The sequence below is a fragment of the Cupressus sempervirens genome, chromosome 1 (assembly GCF_028749045.1).
Source record: "Cupressus sempervirens isolate cs-2001-9-10 chromosome 1, ASM2874904v1, whole genome shotgun sequence".
Classification (NCBI taxonomy): Eukaryota; Viridiplantae; Streptophyta; class Pinopsida; order Cupressales; family Cupressaceae; genus Cupressus; species Cupressus sempervirens.
The window spans coordinates 436,361,023-436,378,256 of NC_143118.1; the positions used below are offsets into that span (position 1 = coordinate 436,361,023).

At 32.4% G+C, this 17,234-nt stretch overlaps 1 pseudogene; it reads right to left on the bottom strand.

Moving 5' to 3' along the window:
• Positions 1-1,350: 1,350 nt before the first annotated feature.
• LOC149578153 (MADS-box transcription factor 14 pseudogene) lies at positions 1,351-1,914 on the bottom strand (annotated as a pseudogene).
• Between the last annotated feature and the right edge of the window lie 15,320 nt (positions 1,915-17,234).

Genomic DNA, 17,234 nt, shown 5'->3' on the forward strand with positions numbered 1-17,234 from the left:
TTCTTTCTCACATACTAAGTGAATTCATAGTTTTTAATATTTAATATCATTTTTTCCCTTGCTTAGTTGCAAGAATTTCAATATTAAAAATAAAATAACATTAAAAATGAAAAATAGAATTTATTAAAATTTGAGAGACTCCCAAATTGTCACTTCAACCTTAATTTCCTAAAAAGGTAGTAAATTGAGAGTGGCTAATGCGTTTTCGGAAGTTCTCCTAGGCATATAAAATTAAAATAAGAGTCATCGCTTCAAGGAAGCCGACCATGTGGCTGCAGTTATTTTAAATTAAAAGACCCATTCTTTAGAATCTGAAGAACTATTACGGAAGATTGTAAGTATATATTAGAATATTATTATCATTGTACATAAATTAATCAACTCTTGGTGTTAAAATAACTTAAAATTGAATTACACCAACAAATGACTAATATTAATGTATGTATTCAGACGTAATAAATTCTAATAAGAGTTGATTAATAATATAAGCTGTAAAAAGATTTAACTTAAACAATTTATATTACATATTAGTTTCATTAAAGATGAATATAAGTATAAACTAATATATCTATATTTTCAAATAAAAATTTATGTAGCGTAAATCTAGAAACTTCTTAACCAATTTAACATTGTAAAGTACAGATTAATTCTTTCTTTCATTCATTAGAGAGTCTAATAGGAATAGAAAAATAAAATATTTTTGTTTTTGATGGAGGTAATCCACAAAGATGTTTTAGGTACTCGATACAGGATACAGGCCCACGCATGCGTGCTTGAAACCGTGCTTGAAACCTCTTCGGCTAAGAGCCAAGGATTGAGGAGCATCCACGCTGCCAAATTCACCTGTGGCACGATCCCGGCCTCATCCCTTTTTGATGTCTTTGGACCTTGCACTCAGCAAAACTTGATCGTTAGTGGGCTCTTTGTGAGCCATTCAACTTCACCAGTAGACCAAGAGCCCTTTGACAAGATAAAATATTTTGAATCACTCTATATCCAAAGTTCAATAGACTAGAAAGAATGAAAAACTGATCGTGTAATAAGGAAAATAATTAAAATGACAAACTACTACATATATTATATACATCGTTTGAAAGACTGAACACTCTAGATGTGTCATACCAAAAACTATAACTGAAATACAAAGTTGAATGCCAATTGAATCTGAAGACATAATGAGATCAAAAGCTAAATATTTGCTGCCTGATAAGAGACGTGGATGATTGGAAATGAATTCTGAAACAGACCCAATAAACTAACTTTTGGATTTCAAACATCCAAAGTAAACTGACTTTTATAATACAAATTCCTCCACCGCCATGAACATTCACTACCATGTTCATTGAGACTTTATACTGAGCCAGAGAGTCGAGAGTCCAACTTCTTAGACAAAACAGCCAAAGCTGATGTAGTTACTCCTACATCTAAATCCCCACCCATTTTAGCAGCTTGATCAAGTTGGCTTCTCAATATCTGATTCTCCTCTTGCAGATGATGGTCCCTCTTCTCAATTTGACCTATTTTCTCCAACAAAATCTCATTCTTTCTGGCCTCTATTCGAGTCATCCCAGCCCTTAACTGGCTCTCAAGCTCCTGCAACTCTTTCATCCCTAAATCTGAAAGCTCTTCTCCCATCAAACGCTTGATCATCGACTGCAACTGCTCCTTCTCTTTCTTCACCTCATTCTTCTGCTGGCAGTCATGATATCTCTTCAGCAGGCTCCCCATGCTCTCACAGTTGCAATACTCAAATAGCTTCCCTGAGTTTGAAAAGATGATCACTCCGACCTCTGAAGCTGTTAAAACCGCCAGTTCTTCACATTTCTTGAACAATCCCTTGCTTCGTTTAACAAACGTCACTTTTCTCTTCACTTCATCTCTTATCTTTTCAATCGCTATCTTGTTTCGACCCATTTCAGCAACTCGGCATTACAAAAACTTCAGAAGTAGAGTTTCTTTTTTTCATGACTGCTTTCGCAGTGGTTAAGATATTTATAGAGAATCAAGAAATCAGCTTTGACGATAGTTCTATTCTATACTTTGTTTTCATGAGCTGTGAAGCAAAGATAAACATTACTTTTTGTTTTTTCAATTTTAAAAATATATTTAATATTCGAATTTAGAAACTTGAAAATAGAATATTGAATAATTCCTAACTATATTTAGAAACAGTGCATGGAGTCACTAAAACGAAATAAGATTCTAATTATAGTTGGATTTGTTTGTATTGATAAAAAAGAAATTTCATAAAATATTCTTAAATCGTGAAAGTTTTTCACTATCTAGTAATTAATATTAATATATTGTTGATTTTAATTTAATAAATTATATTTAATACTAAATTATATTCACTTAAATTATATATCATGATAATGAGAAATTTAAGATTTCAATATAACTAATATAAATTTTTAGCTTACTGCAGCATATGTATTTAATCTCAAAAATAATATAAATTATTTCACTTTAATATCTTCTATAAAATTAGTCATAATAGATTTGATATTTTTAGGGGAAAAAAATTATAATAAAATAAAATATCTATATAATATATTTTAGCCCTATGTTCAGAATAGCAAAATTAAATTTTTGGCTAGAAAATTGTAGCCTCTGACCAATTTTTTTCTCGCTCCAATTTTAACTCTTATTTTTTCTCTATTTATTTAATTTAATTAGCTATTATCTACACTATTAGGTCTTATTTTTTATTATTTATTTATTTATCTCCACTTTTAACTTTTGTATTTAATTTATAAATTAATTTATCTATATTTTTAACTCTTTTTTATTTATTTATTTAAAAAATAAATTAGTTGTTATCTCCACTTTTAGCTCATGTTTTTTCTTTCTTTTTATTTAATTTTGAAGTTTTAGTTTTTAAATTATTTTAATAAGTTTAATATTTTTACTTATATATTAATTTTTAGTTTAGTCAACATGATATTTTTAGTTCCTATTTTTTTACTATACTTTTTTTATATTACTCATATTAATTTTTCAAGATATTTTTCCACAGCAAGTTAAATTATGATATTGTTATTAGGGTTTAATTATGTAGTTTTGAGTCAAACTCATTGACTCATGTTTAATGACTAATGATTTATAAGAATCCATCTCTCATGATAATAAATAGAACACTTCGCAATCATTGGATCTAGGGGATGCTCACAGAGGTGAAGCACTAGGACTTCCCTTAGTTTAGTTTTAATTTTTTATAATTATTTTAGTTTATATTTTTTTCTCCACTTTATACGTGTTATTTTTTTATATTTTGTTCTTATTAGTTTTTCATAATAGACTTTTATGGGAATATTTTTTAAATGATAATTTATTAGTATACAATAAATTAAATAAATAAATACTATTTATTTGATTTAATCCAAAATTAAATTTTATTTTACTTAAAGTAAACACCTATCGGCTCATTGTTGTTAGGATTAAACCACGGACAAAAAATAACAATTACATGCAAATATAACCAATAATAGAAAATAATAAATCACATAGAAAAGAACACAAGGCACAAGATTTAACATGGTTCACCCAATCCCTGGGCTACGTCCACCAAACAGGAAGTTCGATATTATTACGATCCAATGATTATAACCTAATTACAATCTGTAATCCCTTATAGCTCAATACTGCCACAAGAACCAATTTTGCATCACAACTTAATGAAAATACCTAACCCTGAGCCCTTTTATACAAGTATTTTATGCCATTTTAGGGCTACAACGTCAGCCATGGCCGAAAAAAAAAAAAAAAGGTCATTGCCCCAAACCCCAAAGAATTTATGAAGTATGTACAGTACTTTCCTAATCAGTCACCACAATCTAACAATCTCCCACTTGGGGATTGATCATGCTCCACACTAAACAACAATCTCCCACTTGGAGACTGATCCTATAGCTATACCGGTACCACATGGGGCTCCCATTAGATCAAACCACCCTGGACTCTACTATTCTTTGATTCATGGTCAGTCTAGAAGACCAACCGAAGTTGAAGAGGAGTTCAGCTTCTCCTTAGATTGTTAGATAGTGGTGACTAATCAGGAAAGTAATGTACATACTTCATAAATTCTTTGGAGTTCGAGGCAACACCCCAAAAAAGAAGAATTTATGAAGTATTTACAGTACTTTCCTAATCAGTCACCACAATCTAACAATTGTTGCAAGCACAAAAGCTTGCGACTACTAGTTTATTTAGTCAATAGGCTATATGTGGGAACATTGTTCCTGTAAAATTATTTTTTCAGCTAGGAAATTGTCAGTCTTTGACTAGAAATTTGTTAGCCCTTGTTGTTAATTATTTTTCGACTAGTTTTATCTCATTCCAACTTTAACTCTTGTTTTTTTCTTATTTATTTAATTTAATTAACTATTATCTAAACTCTTAACTGTTTTTTTTTTTTTTTAAATTTATCTCCATTTTAACTCTTGTATTTAATTAATGTCAATAAGCATTCTACAATGGTAGAATGGGTGGAGTGGGATGGTGTGAGTATGTTAATGTTAACTTTTATTTTTCTAGGTTAAATTTGACAACTATCTACATGTCAAAATTTTAAATCTTATTATAAATAGAATATACTTTTAAAAAGAATTTAATAAATAACCCATAAAAAAAATTTGTTATAATATTTGGAGATATAAATCATCCATTTTTCTAGAAATTAAAATTAAAAGCTTAAGTTAGTAAAAATTTAAATAAATGGAGATAAAAGAAATATAAATAATTTTAGATGTAGTAAAATAAAATATAATTATTTTGTAGTCGATAACTATCGGCATTTCTTTAGATAAATTTATTTAAGATATCTATACTAGTTCATAAATTAATTTATCTATACTTTAAACTCTCTCTTTTTTCTACACAATTAATTAGTTGTTATCTCCAGTTTTAATTTATGTTTTTCTTTCTTTATTTAATTTTAATTTTTAAAATTTATTAAAGTTTTAGTTTTTAAATTATTTTAATTAATTTAATTTTTTTTACTTCAAATATTAATCTTTAGTTTAGCCAATAGGATATTTGTGGGAAAAGTTCATATTTTTTACTATATCTTTTAATACTTTTTTTTTTTTTTAATATTTGTTGCCCAGATATCAAATTGCCTCAATCCTTGCCTTTTTCAGCTATGGTTGCTTTTGGAATAAGCCTCATTTTAAGCATTAAAATGGTCACTTTGCCTCAGAGTTTTTGAGAAATTACACCCTTCAAATCCTCTAGCTAATCACCAGCTTCATCCAGCACTTCAAATTTTTAAAATTCAGTTCTCGAGTCAAAAGTTCTCGCAAGTTAATGGAAGGAACCAAAATACATATTTTCAACTTGATCATTAACCATTAACCTCTACAGAGGTTAAGATAAATTGTCAAAACACATATTTTCTTCCACACATTAAGCTTAACTTCTTGCCTCAAAGGTTAAGGTTGAGCTCCAGATTACTTATTTTGAAGGTGGTTATTAACCTCTCTGATCAAGTTAGTAAAGGATGAGAATTAAAAAGTGAATCATTACAAATCAATTCATCTTTTCATCTGGTGCTCCATTCAGTGGCATGTGGCTCCCCAAGATTCAAAAGTTCTATGTGATAATAGATAATGGGCATGATTCATCTTGTTCAATAGATTGATTTTGATATGTTCCTATAGTATATGTGTGCATCTGATATGACCAATTCAGACTCTTGAAATTGTTCCATGCAGCACTCTTCACCCAACTATCAGATGGTGAGTTAAAAGAGCCTACAAAATTAGTAATAGATTGGTTCAATTTCTAAACGATTGAATCTTCCTGCTTGTGGCTTTCCTCCTATCCCAACTGATTACAATAATCACGTCTTGAGAATGGAGAGAGACCAATAAACAATAAGAAGAAGGCTCAGGTTTTAAAGAGAAAGAAGAACCTAATTTGGAGGAAAGGGAAGGGTCGCCTTGTATAGAAAATTAGGTACAATAAAGAGGAAGCCTGATGTCTACAATAAGCCATGAACTATGAACAATAATAACAAGAGTTGGCAAACTATGGCATGGGAATGGAGTTGCATGCTTGAAGACTATATGAGGGAATACCTCTATGTTATCCAAAACAAGCACTTCTTGATTTCCAACATAATTACATTGGTGGTGACCATGGACAAAGCATGCAAACTATTTGACTAAATGATAAGTTCAAAGATGATATTTGTGGAGACACATGAGCTATCTATTTTCTCTCAAACATATTTTCACTGATAGGCATGTTATTTGTTTCACTATCTCCTCTCCATATTATATCTCATGGGTAGATAGGTGACACAGAGGAACCATTTGGTAAAGCGCTTACTATATGGCAGTCAATGTACCTTCTCACTTGAAATTTTTTTTTGATTTTTGGATCACCTTCTACCTTTTCAAAGTCTCCAACCTACACACTTGAAAAGTATATAGTCTAGATGTATAGACTCATGGTAATAGACAAGGCATGAGATTCATGAAATGTGATGTTTGATGAACATGAAATTCGCAGCCCAAGTATTCAAAATGGTGCAAGATAGAGTAAAGAAAATGGTATGTTAACTATTTTACAAAATGTTATTGGATAGCCTACTAACCTAGAGCATAAGAACATAGAATGCAAAGTAGACATGCATGCTTTGAATAAAATGGCAATTTAATATACATTAAACCCACAAGAATTAAAAGGAATTAAAAGGAAGGATCAGTAGCCAAATCATGAAGTACGAATATCAAAGGTTGGATTGTGCTCCCATTTTAAAAATTACACTTGCTGACATTGGTGATACCATTTTAGGAAGTGTTTTCTTTCAAGATTTTTGGTCGTCTCTTGAGAGTGAAGAAAAGACCCCTTTAGCTAGAAAAATATTGGAAAGTGGCTTGGCTCAAGTAGAAGGGCACCCCATCTCAGCATAGAGCCCTGATCTAGTGTTGGAATGCATGAAAGCCTATCATCCAAATACCAGGGAAGTCATTTCATCAAATAATAAAGGGATTTTCCATCTGGATCCTGTTTCTATCATCATTTCCTTCCAATTACCTACCAGAGTGTAATATGCCAACATCAATTTAAGAATTGCCAAGGAGTACTATCTGGCGAATCAAACTCAGTGTTTAAATATTGTTGCTAGATTGTGGCTCTTGGAACCAAGGAAAGGGAAATCTCAACTAGCCAAGTCCATCCATAGATCATTGTTAAAAGAAGATGTAGCAAACATGGTAACTCAATTAAGAAGGATAATAGGACTTTGGGATTCACATGAATTTGAAGGTTAGATGTTCTTGTTTATTAACATGGTTTGTGAAGGGAAGCAACACATTGATTGGGCTGAAATTATCAATGACTCATTGCATAGGAAACTCATAGAACTTCAAGAAAATGATTGTTTCTACATGACTTCTTATCTTTTCTATGCTATTGCAAGCACCAAAAGTTGGCCAAGGCTTAACTAGAAAGGTATATATGATGATGCAGTTATTATTTACAATCATTTTCCTTAGATACAGTATGATAGTAGCCTGCACCATTTTAGAAGAGTGAATGATGCATTCGCAATGTTGACTGTAAGAGAAATTCAGGGAAACATGGACTCAGAATTTCACTAGAAGTAGCTATGAAAGTACAAAAGTGTGGAAGTGTTTTCATATAGTTCCCAAAGTTCACTTATATTAGGTTAGCTACCTATGATGGGTATCCCCTAATGCTAATTAGATTTGTCGATGATAAATTGGTCTTGATAGAAATGGGTAGACAGATTAGTCAAATTAATAAGCTTTGCAAGAATAGGAGGATAGATCAAATACCTTTCTCTATCAACATTGGACATTATTGTTGGGATAATGCATCAGATGTGAGGAACATAGAGAGATCCATCACCACAATTAATTTTCATCTGTATACTATGTGTTTCCCTTATGATATTAAAGGCTGCGCAGTTAATGAGTTAAAGCTAATCCCTAGCCTTGGTTGCTTTTTGGCTATAGAGGACTTTTGGGAAGCTTGTGAAAATGATTTCAAAGTTAGGAAGAGAGATTAGATGTGCCTTACTATAAGGCAGGTGATAGACTTCAAGGTGAATATCAATGTGATAGGTATAAATGATGATGGAGTTTCCCCTTCTACTATGAGAAAATTGAATTACTAGATCTTCCTCCTATTGATTGGTTAGTTGAGGAGTTGAAAAGCCTAAAGGAAAGAACTACCTATGTCCTTAAAAGAACAAGAGATTGGGTCAGTAGAATCAAAGTAGAAAAAGTGACTGGTGAATTTCAAAGTAAAGAGAAAAGAGGTAATCAAGGAGAATCGTCTCAAATGGAATTGGAGGCAACTTTTGGTGAGAAATACAATAATTGGATACGAGTGCTCTAGATCAAGATGAATATCTAAATCAGTTGGTTAAGTTTATAGTCAAAAGAAGAAGGACAAAAATGAAATGTAAATCTACTAGAGTGAATTAGGAAGGAAATGAACCTAATGAGAAGGATTAAAGAACTCCTCAAACTGTTGAAGAACACATCCCAATTGCATCCTCTCATGACGTAGTCATTCCTCCTTCAAGGCTCTCTCCTCCTAAGATATCATTAATAGACATCACCAAATTAGGTAATCAACTATCTAATTTAGAAGATTTAATGATAATTTTTGAAAATACAATAGGTGACATGCATGTTTCACTTACAGCTACTGCACATTCATGGCTCTACATTAGTCTTCAAAAGAAGAAGAAAGTTATTCAAATAATCTCACCTCCATTTGATGTAATCTCCAGCTTCCTCCAGAAGCCTCCTAAAGTGAAAAGACTAAATTGATCTCCAAGTTGGCAATTGATAAAATTTCAGGCAATCTGTGTGTAGAAATAGCAAAGCCAATAGTAGAGAAGAATGTTATTGAAGCATCCAAATCAGATTTTATTCTGAATAAGGTTGATCTTGGTCCATCTACTACAAAAAGTGATTTTCAAAATTTTGAAGTGACTGCTACCCAAATGTTACAAAGAGCAAATAAAGAGAAAAGATCCAAGGAGCAACTCAAAGAGAAAGTTCAAATGTTGGTGTCTTACATCAGTTTGATTAGTGATTCTTCTAATGCAAAGGTAGTGGTTACTTCACTAGCCTTAGCAGGTCCTGATGGTATTCTTGATCATGTTGTTGTGGAAAGAGTAAACAAACACAAGTCACATAGTATGATGATCGAAGCTTGAATAAACAGAACGATAGATGATGCTTCAAAACTCATAATTGTAGTGAAGGAAATATATGGAAATGTCATTGAACAGATACAAGAAATGTCTAAAGAGCTAGAAAGCAACAAAGAGCATAAATTCAATTGGCAAAAAGTAGTTGATGAATTACAAGAAATGGCCAAGTTAGATACAAACACCTTGGTTCTCAAGAAAATTATTGCTTATCCAAGTGAGAATCAGACATGTATCTGGAGCAAAAGTATTAATTGGATGATGATAAATATCAAAAAATGGATCATTGAGTTTGAAAAACCAATAGCTTCATCAGAATAGTTGAAAACAAAAGTTGTAGATGAACTAGTTTGTACTATCACAGGTGGGGTGGCAATAAATGATCTTCAACATATTGATTGCCAATTTCTTCTTGATTCCTTCACTATCCAAATTCATTTAGAAATGGATAATCGAGTATTGGATGTCAAAACCATGATGAAGCTCAGTCTGGTTGCAGTCACTTTGGAAGATTGTAGCATTTTAGCCTATCAACATGAGTTAGAAGAAATCCAAGATAAATACTTTACAGCCAAACTTAAGATGGAGAATGTGTTCATTCCCAATTATGATTCAATGATGATCATCCTCAATTCTTATAGGACTTTCCGGGATAAGTCAATCATGTCCAGAAAGAAAGAGTTCATAGCTAGAAGACTAGTGATTGGATATGTATCCATTCTTAGTAATTCTAGCTAATGTTTTGTTTTTAGAGTTTTCCTTGTATAGGTTAATTTTAGTGAGGTTAGCTAACCTCTCAAAATTATGTATTTTGGAGCTAGTTAATAACCATGAGAGAGTAGTTCTTAACCTTTGTGTCTATATAAGGAGTCATTTTTGGCTTTGTAAGGGACTTTTCGGATTTGGAAATAAGGGGACACTATGTTAAAGTTTTGGTACCAAGACAATTTTTAGAAAGTGTGTACAGATCTTGTTCTTGTCATCAAAAATTTCTTTTATGTTCTTGGTTCAAGGAAATAAAAAGGAAACACATTTTGAGTTCTCTTTCTACATATCTAAAAGTTGAGATGTTGATCCTTTCTTTGTAATGGATGTTTTCACAGTATTGTGCAAATGTTCATGAATTATTGAATCAGCATTGTGCTAATAGTAGCCTTCAAGTGTAGATCTTGATTGTTGTAATTAGTCAATTTATGTTAATTCAAGAAAGCTGTGAATTCATGTGATGCATTCATCATCATGAGCTTTCTCATCTTTAAAAGTTTGATTTCATTTTTATTTAAAAACTTAAAAATTATATCACGCGAGGGAGCTACCCCTCTAAATGCAGAGGAAGGCTACATATTAAGGGCCTATTCAACTATTGTGAATAGTTTGCCACATACAGTCCATTGGGTCATTTTTATAGTGACAAATATGTTTACCAACAATATTAATTTTTGTATATTTTTGAAAATAATTATTTTATGTGTATGTTTAAACTAGAAGACTTTAAATTAGTTTACTTTTTAATTTTCATAATTATTTTTTAAAGTTTTAGTTTTTTTTTTTTTTTTTAAATTAGTTAGTTTTTCTGTAGTGCCTACCCTCATTCACATCTTTTCTAGACTCATTGTTGCTATTATTATCAGACTTTGATGGACTAGTATTATGTTGATCGATTAGTGGTATTGTTTTGAGACTATCAGACATTATGTTATGAATACAGTGGTTATATGATGTGATCATTTAGACTTTACATTTCATGCATACATTATGATCATTATATTGTTTTCAGTTATTAATGATGATTAGTTAGATGGTTTATTATCTCATGTGTTTTATTATGGATACTTACCCCATACTTGCATGTGTATGGTGTGTGTGTTTTCTTATTGTATGGCGTTTTTGATGTGGTTAAGGAAGGGAGTCGTAGTCACCTACTTAGTCGAGATCTACACGATGCACCACTTCCTGCCATTGTCTGTTTAGCTTAGCATTATATATTGTATGTACATGCATGGTTTTTTTTGCAGGTTGCAGGTACCGGGTATCGACTTCCCTAAATTGCCAGGATGAGCGTACCCTATTATACTATCTCAATGATAAGAGAAGGGATATAAATTCTTAAGTCCAAATCCCAAACCCTAAAACCATTTGTCTTAGTGAGTTAGGACAAGTATCAGAGTTAAGTACCCATCGAATGTGTCGGATGACATAATTTGTGATTTTTAACCCTTTAGAATGATTTTGTATGATTTGTTCTATGATGAGTTTTCATATTTTATCTTGGAGGTCTATGGTGAATTTTCTATTAATTAAGTCTTAATAAATAGATTTAATTAATAAATTAATTATTTGAGAAAATTAATAAAATATCATGATTTTTGATATTGCGATTATAATTAATTAAATGAGAATTAATTGAGGAAAAATAATTAAATAAAAGAAAATTAGTAAATTAAAATTAATAATAATTATAAAATAATAATAAAGTAATAAATAAAATAATAATAATAAAAGTTATAAAAATTAAAATGAAAGTTATAAAATTTAAATAGAAATTATTTAAAAAGTAAATTGGAGTTATAAGCTTGCATGGGAATTAACGCATTTTCTATTTCTCTTGTGTCAAAAACACGGGGGTTAGTGCATCAATTAAGCACATGGTGTCTACAACTCTATGACTCATCAAAAAAGGTTGGAAAAGACCCATGCTTAGTTGGTGACACCTTCCAGCTGTTTCTAGAAGCATTCTAGAGGTTTCCTGAGAGCTCTTTATATTTAGGCATCCCTAGAAGCTTAGACATAGCGTTTGGAGTGCAATTGGAGCATTGGAGGATTCAAGAGTTCTGAAGAAGGGAGCTTGCTCTATGAGTTTTCTGAGGAAGAGCGATTTAGCATCAGAATCCGAGTAGATTCTTGTGATTCTACTTATGCTATTTTCGCATCTTGCTTTCCCTGTCTTCTTCATGTCTTCCATATGTCTTATGAAGAATTTCATATTTTTATTGTATGTATTCTCAATTTGGGCAATTAAATTTATTTGAGAATTTTATATGCATAGATCTAAAAGGAAAAAGGGGCTAAGGGTTTTAAATGGTAGCCAAACCATTAGATTATTTATTGAATAAATTTGAGATTTAAAAGTTTATAGGAAAACTCCGAAAATTAGAATTCATATATATTGTGAATATATATGTTTATATCTTTAAATCTGCATACATATATATGCATTATTTGTACATATACTGTGACACAAAATTTGTATATACATATATATATACATATATATATACATATATATATACATATATATATATACATATATATATATATACATATATATATATACATATTTATATATATATATACATATATACATACATATATATATATATACATACAAATATATATATATACATACATATATATATATATACATATATATATAAATGTATATATATTAGGGATTTCGAATATCAAATCACAGTAGAAAATTCATATTAATGAATTTGTTATCGCATGGGAACATATTTATAAAAAACGTTATTGAAATCGCATTTAAAAAATATATATAAATTATTTGGAGGGGCGGGTTATACCCTGTACCACCCCCCTCCCTTTCCACAGTTGGTACTATCGCAACTGATGTCCGACAGCGACCGCAAAGGTCCTGACATCTCTCAAATGATAGGTCGTGAGTACATTGGGTGCAGCGACCAGGGTGCAGTCTGTGATATGCAGACAGCGGTACAATTGATATGACCACAGGTATTATGGCAACTGGGAAAGGGGTTAAATTGATATATGAATATGAATTTTGACTTTACAAGTTGCATTTTTTTTAAATTATTAAATGTTATTATTATATATACATATATTTATGTATGTATATATATATATAGATATATATATATATGTATGTATATATGTATATATGTATATATACTATTAATTATAAATAATTATTTTATTTAAAATGATTTATATAGATGGATCATTTTGTAAAGATAAAAGATTAAAAGAATATGATTAATAATTATAATGAAGAGATAATAATAATTAACTTAATTTAGTTAATTAAGGTTAATTATTAGAACGTGATATAAGTTTTGATATATGCAAATTTTGTTCAATGGAAATGTCATTTTTCAAACAAATTTTATATGAATAAAATATTATTAGATCAATTAGGAAATTGAGTCTAATGGAGAAACTTTTTATCTATCAAACAAATACATGGGTTAGGTAAAACATGAAATTTCGCCACTTGATATAGTTTGGGAAATGTAAATCGAGACTTTTGCATTTGAATTCAAAATTGAAAACTTAGCAAAACCAAAACATGTGCTTACATTGTGTATTATTTATGCTATTGTTTTGGGTTTTGGGTTGACTAGTGTTGACCAGTTATAGGACGTCTACCAAAGGCTTGGGGGTTTTGTGATTGTGATGTCATGATGATGTTTTAATCTCGATCTTTATAAACCCAACCATGGTTATGTGATGGAATCCTCTATGTCTTGGATGTGAATACTGATTGTTATAGTTGAGATTTTTTATTTATGAGACTCTTGACCTAACCATTATTTTGGTCATCGATCAGTTATCCTTGGTTATTTTCTAGTCACCATGATGGGATTGAAATGTGGATTTATTCTTGATGATGTCATGTTGTGCCATGTTTGCCTCAACCATTTTTGGAGTCTTCGATCAGTATGATTGAGATATATTTTGGTTATTGAGAACCATTGGATACTTTTGATTATTAGTGATACTTCAGTTGCCAATAGAGAGTTGTTGTGTTCATGATTTTCTATGGATGTTTGCTCATGGAGATTTGATGCTTTTATGCATATTTGATGATTTTATGGATTATCTTTTGTAATTTTGAGATTTATGAGTCCATGAGCATTAGGGTAGGATATCTACATGTAGTGACGAGAAGTGGCTTGCAATGGGGGCCGAGGTCCTAAGAGGCTGCCAGGGTAACTCATTGTAAGTTGGATTAATAAGTGATAACATTCACACCTAATACTAACTAAATGAACCAAAAAAGATAAGTGTTTTTTTCTCGCACATGCCTTGAGTGCTTGTATAGGCTAGGATGGGAGTAGTGAGAACGCATGGTTGTGACCTTGCATTCCATAGTATGCCTTGTCAGTATGAGAGGATACTAGTGGCTGCATGAGATCAGTATGGACTCATGGAGTTTAGCTAACTACTAGGGTAACTTGTACGTGATAAATGCGATGACACTTTCCTGCTTGCATAGTAGGTTCCTACATGTCATTGTGTGCCTCTGGGAAGTAGATGTCAGATTTTGTGTTTGGAACCTTTGAGTTAGTATACCTTTAGGATTCCTTGACTTATAGAGATATGTGCTATGTGTTATGGATAGCCTATTTGGGACTTGAGATTATCTCCTTAGCATGGTGGGAGTGGACCACTTGGGTACCACGTGGTCGGGTGGTAGTGTATTTTCCACTCTTATCATTTGAGACTCATTGAGACATCGTGGCTGATGCGTCCTTCATGATGGTGGATATGTATCCTTTCATTGATGATTAACATATGTTAGATGATGTTATCTTATGCTTATATTTGCATGTTAGATTACTTTCTACATATGATGTTGTATATATTAGGAGTGACATTCCTACTATGTTAATACCGATGATCCCTTTGGTGGTTTGGGATGTTACGCACAGAGGGATGGCTAGGGCCCACGATGGTCTAATGATGCTATTGATGGTTGGGAGGAACCGTGCACTTAGTTTATTATGTTTGATCTTATGATGGATGTATATGTATTCTATGATGATGTATTATGTGTATCATGTGATTGACTTAATGTATCATTGATTAGAATAGGATGATGTACCTTATTTCACATATGTATATTCTTTGAGCTTGTCATACCCTATGACATGTACAGTGGATGATTGAGCATTTGGAAATGTAATGTTTAAACATTGGACTTATCATTATTATTTCATGTGGGTGTTGTACTAGATGGATTCTTGTATGTAATCCAACATTAAGGGATCTTTAAAGAATGTAATCTGTTATGTATGTTATGTTTACTTTCAAATGGACATTGCTATTGCTTCCATTATTGTGAATAAGTTATGTATGGTATTTACTTTCATGTAAAAAAAAAAAGTTACCAAACTTAGTGAAACTCTAGGTTAATTCTTTGGATCCCTTGGCGGGGCATTACATTTGGTATCAGAGCCCGAGTTTCTGCATTGGGAGCTCTGGGTATTTTGGAACAACTAGAACCTTGAACTATAAAGTGTATCTCTTCAACTTGAAACTAAGTGAACTGAAACAGAACCTGAACTGTTACTTGAATATTTTTCATACTTCAACACTTAGTTTTCAAAACTGGAAATTTTACTTAAACCTAAAAATAGAATTGAACTTAGTCTATTGCAAACATGCGTCTTTTGATTTTAATAGTACTTTATACTGTTGTAGGATGGTATCTGGAACTAGGTCTTCTGTTAGAGGCCGTGGTAGAGGCCGTGGAAGAGGCCATGGTCGTGACAGAGCTATCAGTGCCCATGAGTCTGCCCATGAGGGATCAGCTCGTGTAGAGAGCAAGGAAGAGCTCTCTAATAGGCAGCATGAAGAGAGCCGTAGAGAGGACCAAGCTGAGTCTGAAGAGGTTGGTTTGAGATAGATGATGCAGACTATTCTGGAATGTCTACCTCCTGTTCAAGAACAGCCTAAAGTGCATCAGACAGAACAAGAGCATAGACCCAAATCTAGAAGTCCTCGAAAGGATCGTCAGAGGTCCATTGTGTCCACTCAGATGAAGGACCTTTCAAGATCCAAGGTCAAGCCTTTCAATGGGCAAGGTTCTGGTTATGTGGCCGAGAAGTGGCTTATTTCCCTCGACAAGATTTTTGCTATGCAAGATTTCGATAGCAATGTTAAGGCAAGATTTGCGATTACCAATTTGGAGAATTTTGGGGCCACTTGGTGGAAAATTGAGGAGAAGAAGCTAGGAATCGATATGAGCAGTGTCACATCGGAACTATTCTTAGAGAGTTTTCGTGAATGATTCCTACCAGAGGAATGGAAGCAGCAAAGGGAAGATGAGTTTCATAATCTCAAGCAGTACACTATGACAGTGATTGAGTATGAGCGTAAGCTTTATGAGCTCATGTCTTTTTTAGGGTTTAGTGAAAATTCAGCTCAATTGACACAACACTTTATTAGGGGTTTAAATAATCGTATAATTGGGGGTGTCAAGGTATTTGAGCCAAAAACTCTCAAGGATACGGTTGATCGAGCAATCCTTGTTGAGAAAAGTGTCAACCTTGGTCAAAGTGGTTTTGTAGGAGCACCAGCAACATCAAGATCTAAAAGGAACTTCAATTCAGGTGGTAACAAGAAGCCTTTCTTTTCTAAGGGAAAATAGTATCAGCAACAGTCTCAGCAGACGCAGCAGCAGGAAGGATCGAATTCCCAAACTCAAGGTGGTGGCAAAGGTTCTAACTTTAAGAACAACCGCAATGCTCAACGCAATAAACAGAATCAGTCCAATCAGCCAGCTCAGAGTAGCCAGTCTTTTGTGAGCAGGAACAGTTGCCAGCAATCTAATGTACCACCTATGGGTAGAGGATCTGGCAGGAATACAAAATGTTTTTCATGTGGATAGATTGGACATTATGCAGCTCAGTGTCCACAATGAGCACCTCAGTTTTTAGGACCTAGGCCTACAGCTTCAGAACCCACAGTTGGTGATGTAGGTAGAGCTCATAGAGTTTTTGCAGCAGTTGATCAGCGTCAGGCAGATCATCAGGGAACAGTGGTTGAGACCACAGGTGCTATTCGAGGTATATCTCTTTCAGTATTGTTTGATTTAGGAGCTACAGATTCATTTATTTCACCATCTATAGTTTCTAAGTGTAAGGTGGATGCAGTGAAGCAAGATCATGGTTGGCAAGTGGAACTAGCCTCAGGGATTAAGCTCTCCACAAATTCTATAGTTCATAAGTGTGGGCTTAGATTAGGAAGCTTTGATACTACAGTGGATCTTCGA